General features: G+C 42.9%; 1 pseudogene; it reads right to left on the bottom strand.

Annotated features, from left to right (window-relative positions):
• Positions 1 to 427: 427 nt before the first annotated feature.
• LOC122422013 lies at positions 428 to 6,555 on the bottom strand (annotated as a pseudogene).
• Between the last annotated feature and the right edge of the window lie 8,730 nt (positions 6,556 to 15,285).

Below are 15,285 nucleotides of genomic sequence, written 5' to 3'. Positions count from 1 at the left end.
TACTCTTCTGGTGATTTTCTTGGTGTCAACATGGACCTGTTCCCAGCAAGCTATATAGCAAACAGGTTATCTTTTACATAATTTTCCAGGAAGTTTTATGCTCTATCACTGAACTCAGAATGGGTTGAACCAAAATTCTCCTTCAGTTCTGGGAAAGCCATTTGACCTCCTAAAGGTTTTATTTATTTTCCCTTCCACCAAAAAAAGAAAAAAAAAAAAACACTGGTCTAAGAACAAAGAAGGAGACTTGGGTTCTGATCCAGGCTCTGATACTTGATCTTGGGTAATTTCCCAAATGTCTGGCAGCTGACTTTGACTCAAGGGCCCCCTCATGGCTTTCACAAACCACCCAGCTGTCTATTCATGTTCGGATGACTCTTCTGGCCATGTCTAGACCCTCCTCCTCATTTTGTCTCAGGTGCTTCCCTTAATGGAAGCTGAAGAGGATAGAAGTACGCTGCTCTTTCCCGGAACCATGGGAGCTGAGTAGTCGAGACTGTTGGAAGCTCTGCTCCACGCTGTCATTCAGGGCCTGTGGCCTTGGCCTCACCCACGCAGTCAAAGCTGGACCTCCACTGGTCCTAATCAAGGAAGAGGCACGTAAGAGGCACACCCAGCATCTTAGTGTCCACCCACATCCTACTGGTGAGAATGTAGTCACAGGACCAAGTCTAATTACTGGTAGGCTGGGGAATAAAGAGTGAATGAGCAGTCACATGCCCAGGTACCACTTAATTACCCTGGAAGGAGAGAGAACTGATCTGACAGGAGAGGGGCTGACTCCACTGTGTGCTTAGACCTGGAAAGCTTAAGACAGCTTTGCAGGCATCTTATAAGATATCATTATTTTCATCTTAGAGTTGGGGGCACTTGAACTCAGAGTAGTTAAGTAATTAGGTCACAGCCAAGTTGAGCGTGGAACTGAAATCTGAAATTATTTTAAAGCTTGTTTTCCTTCTTTTTTTCCCCCAGCTTCACTGAGGTATAATACATTGTGAAAGGATTCCTTCCATCGAGTTAATTAACACATCCACCACTTCACATGTTTACCTCTTTTTGGTGGGAGGTGGGTGAGGACATTTAAGTTCTACTCTCGTAGCAAATTTCAGCCATAGGGGTTTCCCTGGTGGCGCAACAGTAAAGAATCTGCCTGCCAATGCACCACGTTATACATTAGCTCCTCAAACCTTATTCTTCTTAGAGCCGAAAATGTGTAACCTTTCACCAGCTTCTCCCTACTTCCTCCACCCCCAAACCGTGGCAACTACCATCCTACTTTTTCTATGAGTTCAATTTTTTTTTTAACTTCCCATATAAGTGATATCAGAGGTATTTGTCTTTTTCTGCCTAGCTTATTTCACTTAGAATAATGCCCTCCATGTTGTCACAAATGACAGGGTTTCCTCCTTTTTCTTAAACATTTCGTACTCTCTACATTCCTTTCTCTCCTTGCTAATAGTCTTCAGTTAATACAGCTTGTCTCTTTTAGTTTGGAGTGATTTTTCTTTTTCTCCCTTTTCTTAAGCCTATAATTTACAAAATGTTTGCCTATATTTGATTTTTTTATTTTCTTCTAGCTCAAATATCACTTATTTGAGTATCCTTATGTTCATTTTTCTTGCATTTGGTCACCTCTACTACTTCAAATTATCAGAAATTATCATAATTCAAACATTGTTTTTCTGTTCTATTCACTGTTTATATTAATATTGTTGTTTTTGTTGTTTTCCCCTAACTTATCTTTCTTCTAACAGTTCATTCCTGTGGGGATGGGCTAACTCAGCCCAAAGGTATTTCTACCTTGATTGAAATCAGTCAATAAAGTCCATGGAATAATAAAAATGTTACCTTGAGTTTCCAAAATATGTTTGTCTATTACATATCAAGATATTGTATTAGATAAACTGGAATTACATTATTGACTTTTTTGTGAGTTCAGTGTACAAAATAAAATATCATTCAGTAGGGTCATTAAAATCACACATTGGTTTACTGGAAATAGCCAAATTCTAAGCAATGACATCATTGTATAAGAACGAAAGGTAAGAAAGGTGAACTTGAAAATGTAGGGACTGACTTGATAAGCAGCCATTGTTATCTCCTGGTTTTCACTGTACATGTTCTCAAAATATTTGGGCTTTAATCTGGAGCAATGTTTATACAAATTAATTAGATTAATAAAAAGAAAACCAATTAGATTTCTATTTTACTAATTACAAGAGACCAATTTAACTAATAAAAGAAAATTTAAATCATTTCCCTGTTACAAGTAGATTCATGCAGACATTGTCCTAAAACTTCAATTGTTTAGTCAAAAAAAAAAAAGAAATTGAATACTATTTAATCCCCCCAATATAACAAATATTTTCTTACATTTCTTGAGTTTTAATAGGATAGGATATAGATTGTGCTTTTTGTTTAACAAAAAAGTAACAAAAGTGACAACAATCATATTAATGATACAGCTGTCCCTCAGCAAAACTAGGGATGATTCTAGGACCTCTGAAGTTATCAAAATCAATGTATGCTCAAGTCCCTTATATAAAGCGGTATAGTATTTACATATAATCTACACACATCCACCCATGTACTTTTAATCATCTCTAGATTGCTTATAATACCTAATACAATGTAAATGCTATGTAAATAGTACTTATACAATATAATTACCATGCAAATGTTATGCAAATAGTTGCCAGAGTGACAAATTCAAGTTTTGCTTATTGGAATTTTCTGAAATTTTTTCCAAATATCGGTTGATCCATAGTTGGTTGGATCTGTGGATGCAGAACCTGCAGATAATGAAGGTCTACAATACATATCTCAGTACACAGCCACAGGCAGTGTAAAATCCAGCTGTACCAGTCAGGGGAGGTTCACTGTTATAACAATCAGCTCCAGCCTATCAGTGCTTGACACAAAAAGTCTGTTTTCATTCATGAACTAGTTCAATAGAGGTGTTCTTGGTCAGGCAGCCGTCTTGTATGATTCCCTTTCAGGCAATTTCTCAGGACTCAGGCTCCTTGGAACTTGTGTCTCCACCACCACCTAGGGCATTGGAATCCTCTGATTTCCAGCTTCCCAGATGGCAAGAAATGGAGGGAGGGGAGAATTGTGGCAGAGGTGAGTTACCAGACCCACAGCTGAGGGCCAGACTGAGAAGTGTAGTCCGGCTTTAAGACCTGGAGAAAAAGGAAGTAGAGGCAGCTAAACACATGGCCCTGGTGGCTCAGTTGGTGAAGAATCTGCCTGCAATGCAGGAAACTGCCTGCAAGGCAGGAGACCTGGATTCCATCCCTGGATCAGGAGATGCTCCAGAGCAAGAAATGGCCACCCACTCCAGTGTGCTTAACCGAGAAATCCCATGGACAGAGGAGCCTAGTGGGCTACAGTCTGTGGGGTAGCAAGGGTCAGACACGACTGACCAAGTAACACAAACACATAGGAGTCACTGCCAATTCAGTCACAACAAACAACAACTGATTTTTTCTGGTCTAATTTTGACTTTAGCTTACACTTCCAAAAGAGAAAAAGGGAGTGAAAAGTCATAATGTCTTCACCTTTGGGGCTCAGCATATACAAGACTCCTTGGACAAAGGTTCATCCAGATTGTTGAAAGTTTTGATGCAGAGCGAAGACTAGGGGGGCCCTCCCCACCCCACCCCACCCCCACAGAGAGAAGTCTACAGTTACTCCATCACAGAGCTCTAGCTAAAGCCCAGGTTTCAAACGACAGAGTTTCAACCTAACACCTAAAGTTTTAAGCTTTGGCATTTCAGTAAGAAATAAGCTCAGAGAGCTCATCTCAGAAGTAAAATTAAGCTGTCTCTCTCAGCTACGCCCCACTTCCAGGCTTAGGCAGACACACAGGGCGGCGGTGGTAGGGAGTAACAGCACTGCAGCGTCACTGCTGATAACATAAACCAGGGCATCAGAGGAGTTCCTGCCACTGATGTGAAGTGAAGTGAACTCAGTCAGTCGTGTCCGACTCTTTGCGACTCCGTGGACTGCAGCCCACCAGGCTCCTCCATCCATGGGATTCTCCAGGCAAGAATACTGGAGTGGATTGCCATTTCCTTCTCCAGGGGATCTTCCCGACCCAGGGATTGAACCCAGGTCTCCCGCATTGCAAGCAGATGCTTTAACCTCTGAGCCACCAGGGAAGCCCAGCAGTTCCAAACACAGCTGATCAAATAATCCTTAAAAGTCAAGATAATGCTGATAAACAGAAAAATAATGAGGACCAAACAGATAGGATTCACTGACATGATATCATCTTTGTGAGGAAAATTAGGAGGCAGTTGAGAAGGGAAAGGCAAAAGAGAAAAGGAAAGATATACTTATTTGAATGCAGAGTTCCAAAGAATAGCCAGGCAAGATAAGAAAGCCTTCCTCGGTGATCAATGCAAAGAAATAGAGGAAAACAATAGAATGGGAAAGACTAGAGATCTCGTCAAGAAAATTAGAGATACCAAGGGAACATTTCATGCAAAAATGGGCTCAATAAAGGACAGAAATGGTATGGACCTAACAGAAGCAGAAGAGGTAGCAAGAATACACAGAAGAACTTTACAAAAAAGATCTTCACGACCACGATGGGGTGATCACCAACCTAGAGATAGACATCCTGGAATATAAAGTCAAGTGGGCCTTAGGAAGCATCACTACGAACAAAGCTAGTGGATGTGATGGAATTCCAGTTGAGCTATTTCAAATCCTAAAAGATGATGCTGTGAAGGTGCTGCACTCAATATGCCAGCAAATTTGGAAAACTCAGGAGTGGCCACAGGACTGGAAAAGGTCAGTTTTCATTCCAGTATCAAAGAAAGGCAATACCAAAGAATGCTCAAACTACCACACAATTATACTCATCTCACATGCTAGTAAAGTAATGCTCAAAATTCTCCAAGCCAGGCTTCAGCAATACATGAATTGTGAACTTCTAGATGTTCAAGCTGGATTTAGAAAAAACAGAGGAACCAGAGAACAAATTGCCAACATCCATTGGATCATCTAAAAATCAAGAGAGTTCCAGAAATATATCTACTTCTGCTTTATTGACTATGCCAAAGCCTTTGACTGTGTGGACCACAATAAACTTTGGAAAATAAAGAGATGAGAATACCAGACTACCTGACCTGCCTCTTGAGAAACCTGTATGCAGGTCAGGAAGCAACAATTGGAACTGGACAGGGAACAACAGACTGGTTCCAAATAGGAAAAGGAGTACGTCAAGGCTGTATAGTGTCACCCTGCCTATTTAACTTTTATGCAGAGTACATCATGAGAAATGCTGGGCTGGAGGAAGCACAAGCTAGAATCAAGATTGCTGGGAGAAATATCAATAACCTCATATATGCAGATGACACCACCCTTATGGCAGAAATCAAAGAACTAAGGAGCCTCTTGATGAAAGTGAAAGAGGAGAGTGAAAAATTTGGCTTAAAGCTCAACATTCAGAAAACTAAGATCATGGCATCTGGTCCCATCACTTCATGGCAAATAGATGGTCCCATCACTTCATGGCAAATAGATGGAGAAACAGTGACAGACTTTATTTTGGGAGGCTCCAAAATCACTGCAGATGGTGACTGCAGCCATGAAATTAAAAGATGATTCTCCTTGGAGGAAAAGTTATGACCAACCTAGATAGCATATTAAAAAGCACAGACATTACTTTACCAACAAAGGTCCATCTTGTCAAAGCTATGGTTTTTCCAGTGGTCATGTATGGATGTGAGAGTTGGACTATAAAGAATGCTGAGTGCCAAAGAATTGATGCTTTTGAACTGTGGTGTTGGAGAAGACTCTTGAGAGTCCATTGGACTGCAAGGAGATCCAACCGGTCCATCCTAAAGGAAATCAGTCCTGAATGTTCATTGGAAGGACTGATGCTGAAGCTGAAACTCCAATACTTTGGTCACCTGATGCGAAGAACTGACTCATTGGAAAAGACCCTGATGCTGAGAAAGATTGAGGGCAGGAGGAGAAGGGGATGACAGAAGATGAGATGGTTGGATGGCATCACCGACTCAATGGACATAAGTTTGAGTAAACTCCAGGAGCTGGTGATGGACAGGGAGGCCTGGCGTGCTGCGATTCATGGGGTCGCAAGGAGTCAGACACGACTGAGTGACTGAACTGAACTGCACTATCGTGTGTATTCCTGGATGGAACTTGGACAAACAAGTATAGTGACTGCAACCAAGGTGTTCAGGGCAAAACCAAAGATCTGGTAACAGAAGAATGGGACGATCCTGGTCACATGTTGCTTGTATGCTCCATGCACAGCCACTGCCCAGATAAGGACCGTGAGAACAGAAATTGTGATGGCAATGCACATGTTGGCATCATCCATGAACTCAAAGTCACCTCCGAGTTCAGAACTTGAAGAGTGATACTGATCTGGATCAGCCAGGGCGCTCAACAGAGCCAGCAGCGCTACAGCATTGAAGATCAGGTACCGGGTGCCCGGCAGGATGGTGCCAGCCAGGACACGGCAGCACAGGCAGCCGCTGTTGGAGGAGAACAGCGTCCGGGGGCCACCATCTTCATCACTCAGGCTGCCCGCACGGCGGTACGCCGGGCTGCTGCTGGCATCTTGGCCACTCTGGCTCCCTCTCCCCGGCCCGCTCACCACCCAGGAGAGCTCCTAGCTGCTGTCTCTGACAGACCACAACGGCTGATTTTTGAAGTGTTCCCACATACACCCACTTTTATAGGGGAACAGCCCTGGAAATGCAAATAATGACAAAGTACACCAGAATGTCCACCCTATTATTTGTACCTGAAATTAAAAGAAATACCAGATTAAAGTCAGCTCTTTCAAAACGGAGTCCCAAATCCATAGCCATGACTGCTGCTATCGAGTAGTGCCTTTAGCAGAGGTAAACAGAGGTAACCAAGGGTACCGTCTGAGAAGTGAGCTTCCCTCTGCAAGGAAACCCAAGGTGGGCACACTTCTAAGATGATCTTCTAGATTGCTATTCCATGGAAGATACCATTCCCAGGATTGGGTTATTTTATAGGGCATACAAAAAGGATTCTGTAGCTGTGATTAAAGTCTCTAATCAGTTGACTTTGTTACTTAAAAGGGAGATGCTCTTGAATGGGCCTAAACTACTCAAATGAAACCATTCGGAAAAAAAGTCTAGGGTCAGAGACAGAAGTCAGAGAGATCCAGTACAGCAGAAGACACTCTCTGTTGGCCACGAAGAAGCAAATTGCCATGATGTTTTGAAGAACTCAGAGCCCTTTTTAAATGTAGATAGCCCTATACCATTTACAAAAAAAAAAAAAAGTAGCTTTCCAATTTAGCTATTTTATATAGTGAATGGATCAACTAGCAATTTTATGCTGCATAGGGTGACCCCATCTTATCTGTATATTTGGGAATGTGTCCTTACTCGCATAGTGCTCATATGGTGACTTCTCTAATGGTTTTGACATCAGCCTAGCTACATAGCAAAGAAAATTCCACAGTTAGGCTTTTGTAGTTTGCCACCATAAATATATAGATGCCAGCATTCCTTCTACAAAGTATTCTCAAGCATGCAGAAGCCATTAACATTGAGACTTTTGAAATACCAAAGCCATAATGGTCTTTTAAATTCTCAAATGTGATCATGTCAAGTGACATGCTCACAATAAGCATGACTGTTTAAAATAAAATTACCAGTGAGATACCATTGTCTACAGGGTGAGTCCTATCAGTGCCCTGACAATCTAGCCCCTGCTTCCCTGTCTACATTCATCTCGTTTCTCTCCATACGCAGGCTTCCCAATCTTGTTCTGAATGTAAGTTGTTACTCCTTGCCTGCGTGCCACAGGCATCCTGACTTTTTCTTTTATCTTTGGACTAACGTTTATTTATGCTTGAAGGTTTTATTTCAACTCAAGTCTCCTATTACATTCATTGTTCACTCCCACTGTTTGGCTCTTGGGACTTCCCTGTCGACTCAATAGTAAAGAATCTGCCTGCCGATGCAGGAGACATAAGTTTTATCACTGGTCAAGAAGATCCCCTGGAGAAGGAAACGGCTACCCCACTCCAGTATTCTTGCCTGGGAACTCCCAAAAGAGTCAGACACGACTTAGTGACTAAACCATCACCACCACTACAAAAGTATGGTTAGTGAGTACTCTGAGCAGTCTGCTAGTATATTATAAATACACACACCGCTATCAATAACCTCAGATATGCAGATGATACCACCCTTATGGCAGAAAGTGAAGAGGAACTAAAAAGCCTCTTGATGAAAGTGAAAGAGGAGAGTGAAAAAGTTGGCTTAAAGCTCAACATTCAGAAAACTAACATCATGGCATCTGGTCCCATCACTTCATGGCAAATAGATGGGGAAACAGTGGAAACAGTGTCAGACTTCATTTTGGGGGGCTCCAAAATCACTGCAGATGGTGACTGCAGCCATGAAATTAAAAGTCGTTTACTCCTTGGAAGGAAAGTTATGACCAACCTAGATAACATATTAAAAAGCAGAGACATTACTTTGCCAACAAAAGGTCTGTCTGGTCAAGGCTATGGTTTTTCCCCCGTGGTCATGTATGGATGTGAGAGTTGGACTGTGAAGAAAGCTGAGCACCGAATAATTGATGCTTTTGAACTGTGGTGTTGGAGAAGACTCTTGAGAGTCCCTTGGACTGCAAGGAGATCCAACCAGTCCATCCTAAAGGAGATCAGTCCTGGGTGTTCATTGGAAGGACTGATGCTGAAGCTGAAACTCCAGTACTTTGGTCACCTCATGCGAGGAGTTGACTGATTGGAGAAGACCCTGATGCTGGGAGGGATTGGGGGCAGGAGGAGAAGGGGACGACAGAGGATGAGATGGCTGGATGGCATCACCAACTTGATGGACATGAGTTTGAGTAAACTCTGGGAGTTGGTGATGGACAGGGAGGCCTGGTGTGCTACATACAGTTCATGGGGTCTCAAAGAGTAAGGCACAACTGAGCGACTGAACTAAACTGAACTGAACTGAATCAGAGCTTCCTGGGTAGTTCAGCTGGTAAAGAAACTGCCTGCACTGCAGGAGACCCTGGTTTGATTCCAGGATCAGGAAGTTCCCCTGGAGAAGGGAATGGCTACCCACTCCATTATTCTTGCCTGGAGAACTCCATGGACAGAGGAACCTGGCAGGCTACAGTCCATGGGGTCACCAAGAGTTGGGCATGACTGAGAGACTTTCACACACTCAATCAGTTCCTGATTTCAGAATGCTAGAATTCAGCAAAAGAAGGCTACATGATTATAGTTTTTTTAATTTTTGCATTTTACTTATTTGATTATTATTATTTATTGAAGGCTTCCCTGGTGGTTTAGAAGGTAAAGAATCTGCCTGCAACACAAGAGACCTGGTTTTGACCCCTGAGTTGGGATTTTAGAATGCTAGAATTCAGAAAAAGAAGGCCACTTGACAGCTTTGCTTTTTTTTTTTTTTTAATTTTACATATTCTATTACTATTATTGGCTTATTTACTTTGGCTGAGCTGGGTCTTTGTTACAGTGGGAGGAGGGCTCTTGATTCTGGCTCACGGGCTTTCTCTAGTTGCAGCTCAGACTTAGTTGCCCCTCGGCATGTGTGATCTTAATTGCCCAGTCAGGGATCGAACCCACATCCCCTGCACTGGAGGGCAGATTCTTAACCAGTGGACCACCAGGGAAGTCCCTACAGTTTTGCTTTATACTTTGCTTTCTGTATGTTACATAGTCCATAGGGCTAACGGCACAAGAACCACAGCAAGACTGCCTGGGTTGAAACTCCATCTCTTCTGTTTATCACCCCAACTCCCTCTCTCTTTCACTTTCCATGGCTGTATAATGGGGTTAATAACAGCACCCATCTCATTAAGCTATGAGGGTTAAATGAGTTTTGTTTGCTCCAAAGAGAATGTAAGGATATAAGATGGAGTGAGTGTGTGTGTGTGTGTGTGTGTGTGTGTCTGTGTGCATGCACACATGCATATTACTCTTCAATGAGCTTGCATGCTCCCTGGGGGCAGCAGCCATGCCCTGTATCTCTCTGTGTATTTCTGCAATGGCCAACACAGTGCCATATACATGAGCCCTTACTGAATACACACACCTGCTAATACCTCTCCATCTATTCCCATGGTGTTGAGCCTTGTGCTTGGCCCAATGACACCTGTGTGTTTGTTGGTTGGACTCTAACGGCTGCTGGTGGTCATGCCCTTAACCCAGGAGGGACAGTCATTGACCCACACAACAGGGTTTCAACAATCTGAGTCACCATCCTGCCTGCAGATTGGGTGAGCAGTGATGATCGGTTCTGCCAAGACAGGAAAGAGTGGGCTCATCATAGCAATTCAAAATGACTCACTATTCTCAGGACTTCCTTGTTGGTAAGACTCTGGGCTCCCAATGCAAGGAATTCAGGTTCAATCCCTGGTCAAGGAACTAGATCCCACATACCACAACTAAGAGTTCTTACACTACAACTAAGCAATAATAAAGCAAAATAAAATAATTCATTATTCCCAATGACAAAAAGCTACGATTACAATGATGTACATTGCTGATAAAGAAAATCATGACTAGCCTCCATTTGAAAATGTTTCTTGCATTTAAAACTATGTGAAGATCGATGAGCCTGAATGAATACAAATAATGGACTTAACAGTTACTGCTGCCAGAAAAGAGAAAGCTGCCCATTTTACTCTCTCTCAGAGGATATCCCATGGCAGCTTAATGATGAACTAAAGCCTCATAGAAATCTTATTAGAGGATTTAGGTGTGGGGGATAGTTGTTTCAAGTCTTGGCAGAATGCATACTTGTTCTTCATGACTTTCGTTCTTTAACTTTCCAGAGCGTATTATTTACACTATCTATTGGGTCCACAAGAACTGCTTTGTCCTGTATGGTCTCCTTCATGGCCCCACCAGTGGAAAAGCACATCTTGGACAAGGAAAGAGTCTGTGCTCTGCAAGTGTGGTGCTATGACTTGGGAAGGGAAGACCCGTCAGGCTGAGCCAAAACAAAACTCTGCATTGGGGGACCTTCCCGGTGGTCCAGTGGCTAAGACTCTGAGATACCAATGCAGGGGGCCCAGGTTCCATTCTTGGTCTGGGAACTAGATTCCACGTGTTGCAACTGAAAGATCCTGCATGCCTTAGCTGAGACCCAGAGCAGCCTAATAAATACATATTAAAAAAAAAAAAAAAAAAACTCTGCACTGATGCTTGCACATTTAGACACTAATATAAATAAATTCTATAACTTTATGGTCCCTTCCATATATGCATGGCAGCCCTTCCATTCCTGGATTATCCTGTGGGCTCTTATTTTCTACTGAAAGGAAAAAATAGTAACTTAAGTCCCCTCACCGTTTCCATCTAGATGGGCTTTAAGGGGATGAGCTTTTGCTCCTCCCATAATTCTGTGGCAGTTCCTGGGGAGAATAAGTAAAAAGAGGAAACAAAGGCAAAGGAGGATATAAAAATAAATGACCTGCTTTTTCCTCCGTCGCTTTTCTCTGTTGCATCTGGAAACTTCCTTTATAGGCTCCTTTATGGCTGCTTCTGGATTTTCAAAGCTGTCTAGGCTGAGACAAGAGGAAGGGCAGAAAGAAGCTGTGCTGGAAATCACAGCAGTGTCCAGGGGAAGGAGTGCCCTGCGGTGGTCCATTGATCTTCATTGCTGTATTAGACAAATGGACTTCTCGACCTCAGACAAAACTTAGCTCAACAAAGCTTTACTTGGGAGGATGCTTTATATATAGTTCTTTATCCTTTTTAAATCTTACCTGCAGCTCCTGAGTATCTATGCCAAGATGAAAAGACTGGAAGCATAGAGAAAGGGCATCTTGGCTCCACACCCTGAAGGTTCGGGAAAAAATTCTGGGAACATGAAAGACATTTGCATACCAGCTGAACAGCACTTGGTAGCTAAACTGGTTGAGTTTCTACATACTTTTTAAAATGCAGCATTACTAATCTGTCTTATCAAAGGCTCAGCATGAGAAATTTAAACCAGATTCCCTTACTGCACAAAGTAGTCTCTCTTAGAGATCAATTGAGCTTGGGAAAATACAGAATTCTTAGCTTTGTGGCTTGCGTGGATATTGTACGGTTAGCAAAAAACTAGGACTGTACACAAAGAAGTCACAACGCTGATAACCCAAATGAGAGGCAGAGAGCAAAGGTGTTCTGGGAATAATCTTATAATGCAACCCATTTTGATTAGTGAGTTGATTCATTTGTGCCTAAATATGGTTGGATTGCTCGATTTCCTCCCCCCACCCCATATTTCCACTCTATTGGAAATAACCATGTGGGAAGACCTTTGCTGTCTTAAAGTCAAAGATGGCAAATCCCTGGGACTTGAAGTTGACCATTGGGTGGGGTGAGCTGTTAGCTTTTGTAACAGGCTCTGTCTTTAGGCTACTAAGCTCTAGGGGGTGGCGGGGGGGCGGGGGTGGGGGCAGGGGGAAGAGTCAAATGAGCACAGTCAGTGAACTTTTACCATTTGATTATTTTTAAGTAACTTCTTTTTCTGATTAGAAAAGTACTGTGGCTTCATTGTAGAAAAAGTAGACAGTAAAGATGAGAATAAGGAGAAGGGTTTTGTCATAATCCCAGTTTCAAAAATAAATCCTGTCAACTTTTTCACATGCATGATATCCATTTAAATCTGTTTTTAAATCTAAATAAAGTAGCAAGTGCTTCAAGGTTTAATTCTAATGTCAGCTAATAAGGAGGAAAAACTTGTCAATTATCCCTGTATGTGTTCAGTTGCTCAGTCAAGTCTGACTCTTTGCAACCCCATGGACTGTAGCCTGCCAGGCTTCTCTGTCCATGAGATTTCCCAGGCAAGAATACTGGAGTGGGTTGCCATTTCCGTCTCCAGAGGGTCTTCCCAACCCAGGGATGGCATCTGCACCTCCTGCGTTGGCAGGCGGATACTTTACCCCGAGCCACCAGGGAAGCCCTAACTATCCCTGTATTATCCTCAAATTACTTGCAAGGTACAGTACACATAGTTTTATGTTCACAACCATGTAAAATGCTTGCTATGCACACTAAAGTTTGAGAATTACTTAGCTAGACTAAAAGAAAAAGCAATGTCTTAAAATAACCTAGGGAGGAGGGTGGAGAATTCTAAAGTTGTGCTGTTGCTGGCCGTTATCAACTCTGTTGCTTTTTAATATTAAGCAACTGTAACCTTGATACATATTAATAGTCTGGTTTATTGTGTGGATTAAAGATGATAAAGAAGCCACACCTTGCTGGGCATTAAATTCTAACCTTGGTGCCAAAGATGCACATATGATGCCCACTCCCTCAATTCCTCTCACTCTCTGGATATGAAAAAAAAAAAACCTCAGATCACATATGTTGTTTTGAGTCCAGTTCTTCCATTTAGCTAGCTATTTTAAGCTTTTTCCCAAGATAATCAAATGCTATTCTAAAACACATTCTATTTATGGTTATTGTTCCAAGTTTGTTTTACTATGATTATATTTCAGTTCCCGGTTATGGAGAGATGTCTCATGTATTGGGTTGGCCAAAAAGTTCATTTGGGTTTTTCCATAAGATATTATGGAAAATAATACCCAATATGTGAATAATAGATCCATATAGAATATCCAGTATGTAAATAACAATCTAATATGTGAACTTTACAAATAATTTGTAAACACAGATGTTTACTGTGAGTCTTTGAACTTGAGAATCCAAAAGGACTTCATGTTACTCTGGCAGGAACTGAAGAAGTGAAGCCGCAGGGCCTCTCTGCTGGAGGAATGCACCCTCAGGAGCAGAGGAAGAGACATCTCAACCCCAGCAATAGGACAGAGGCTGATTCTGTTGATCTCTTACCCCCTTCCATTTTCTAGTCATTCATTCCTTATGTTATTTCTCCCTGAAAGCTATTTTGCAGCTTTTAGGTGTATGTGTGCGTGCTAAGTCACTTCAGTCATGTCTGACCCTGTACAGCCCCATGGACCGTGGCCCTCCAGGCTCCTCTGTCCATGGGATTCTCCAGGCCAGAGTGGGTGGCCATGCCCTCCTCCAGGGCATTTTCTCCTCCCAGTGATCAAACCTGTATCTCTTAAGTCTCACACATTGGCAAGTAGATTCTTTACCACCTGAGACACTGGGACAGGGCAACAAGTAGACACCAAAGGCTACCCGAGACTGGACGAGGCGGGGAAAATCTGAAGGCAGCGAAACAAAACGGTGACGGAAGTTTCAAGACTGGCGTGGAAGACATTAGCAGGGGAGGTGAAGAAGGGACTGTGGGAAAGTAGCAAATCTGACTACCGTAGAGAAGAATAACTAGATTATTCTGGGGTTTAACTAGAGGTCAGCATAACCAGACATCAGCCATGAGGTCCAGTTGTGATTGTCCACCCCCCAGATCCACAGCCTGTGGAGGCCCGAAGCTCTCACCATCATTTCCACTCGCCCTGGAGGTCAGCTCTAGGCCCTCCGACTTTCCCACAAACTCTTCCGCTCATATCAGATTTTCTAGTCTGAAACTCATCACCTTCTTTCATTTCCTAAACTAGCTTGCACACGGCCAGCATTTATGAGTACAGTAGCTGTCGCAGATCACGTGGGCTGGCTAACCCAGAACCAGGCCTCCTCCCTTGGCCGCCTCTATTAATGAGGATGCTGCCGCTGAGCTTCGAGGGCTCAGCTGTCTCTGACTCTTTGCCCCCCCCCCCGCCCATGGACGGTAGCCCACCAGGCTTCTCTGTCTATGGGAGTCTCCAGGTGAGAATACTGGAGTGTTGCCATTTCCTTCTCCAGAGGACATTCCCAACCCAGAGAGCAAACCTGCGTCTCTTGCGTGTGTCTCCTGCATTGGCAGGGGGATTCTTTACCACTGTGCCACCTGGGAGGCCCATTGAAGAGGATACAAAAGCTAACTAGAGACTTCCATGGCAGTTCACTGGTTAAGACTCCAAACTTCCAATGCAAGGGGTGTGGGTTCCATCCTTGGTAAGGAAACTAAGATCCCATATGCCTCAGGGTCAAAAATAAAATAATAAAACAAATAATTTGTGTGCTACACCCAAAGTATGAGATGAAGCTGCAATTACCCGCCAGATTTGGGGGGGGGGGGGGGAAGCTTATTATTTCCTTTCGGCCCTTGAGTTCAGAGAGGCCATGTGATGTAAGTGGAAACTTGCTGGGGGTGTTTCTGGGAGTTTACTTTTTTAAAAAAAGAATACACCCATCATTGGTAGTCTTTCTCTTTATTCTCTTCTTGCCTTGAATATGGATTTAATATGTGAGCACATGGC

Source organism: Cervus canadensis, chromosome 19 (assembly GCF_019320065.1).
Source record: "Cervus canadensis isolate Bull #8, Minnesota chromosome 19, ASM1932006v1, whole genome shotgun sequence".
NCBI classification, from domain to species: Eukaryota; Metazoa; Chordata; class Mammalia; order Artiodactyla; family Cervidae; genus Cervus; species Cervus canadensis.
Note: the sequence above shows the minus strand (reverse complement) of the source record. Positions and strands in the feature narration are given on the sequence as shown.